At 33.8% G+C, this 922-nt stretch overlaps 1 pseudogene; it reads right to left on the bottom strand.

The window, feature by feature from the left end:
• Window positions 1-208: 208 nt before the first annotated feature.
• LOC103253288 lies at window positions 209-801 on the bottom strand (annotated as a pseudogene).
• Between the last annotated feature and the right edge of the window lie 121 nt (window positions 802-922).

The raw sequence follows: 922 nt of genomic DNA, 5'->3' as shown, positions 1-922 counted from the left end.
TGTATACCTAACCCTTAACTGTACCCCACAATATCATAATAAAAAATATTGATTTAGAAACAAAAAAGAAAATGAAAACTTACTTTTCATTGTTTTAAATAAAGTTTTCTCCTAATTGCAACATGGATTGAGTTCTAAAAGGTTTAGAGTCAAGAATATTTTTGGTTGTTCTCCAATGTAACAGGACACATAAGCTTTCTTTCATTACTCAAGAAGTATGATCATCTCCAGTGTTTTGTCTTAAAAACTCCTTCAAGATGCGACATATCCTGTTGGTTAAATTCTTTCTACTGTCTGCCTCCTAACTAATGTAACCATATAAGTTGGCACCTTGTAGTACCGCACCCATGATAACCACCAACAACCACTTTATTCTGAAGGGTAAGAGGACATTAAAGGCACATATCACCCACAGTATTGGGCAGGCAATAAATTCCAACCAAATGATTCCTGAAACAGCCTCTGAAACAGTTTTATTCTTTTGAGAGAAAACTTTCTTGGACTCAAACACCTAAGGGCTCTTTTCATCTTCATCAATGCAATTCCAACAATGTAGACTCACCATTAATCTACCTGTGACATTTTTTACTGCCTAAAAGTCACATGACATAATTGTCACCATACAGGCAATAAAATTGCTACTGAGGAATTCACAGAGAAGATAAACTACAATTTCACTGACTTGAAAGAATAAATGAAGAAATGGATGTCTAATTTTTAATTTGTCTGATCTATCAGTTATATCCTCTTCTGTATCAGTGAAATATGTTCAGTGTCATCATTTCCATCCTGCTGCAACATGGCACCCCATACCAGTCCTACTTCTATCATGTTTTATTTAAAAAGTTCAGCAAATAGGAATAATACAAATATTCCTCAAATTTATAAAAGGCATCTAGAGTCAATGTGGCATTTAATAATG

Source organism: Carlito syrichta, unplaced genomic scaffold (assembly GCF_000164805.1).
Source record: "Carlito syrichta isolate Samal-C Ts95f unplaced genomic scaffold, Tarsius_syrichta-2.0.1 Scaffold217674, whole genome shotgun sequence".
Classification (NCBI taxonomy): domain Eukaryota; kingdom Metazoa; phylum Chordata; class Mammalia; order Primates; family Tarsiidae; genus Carlito; species Carlito syrichta.
The sequence above is the reverse complement of the archived record's forward strand: the minus strand, read 5'-3'. Positions and strand labels throughout refer to the sequence as shown.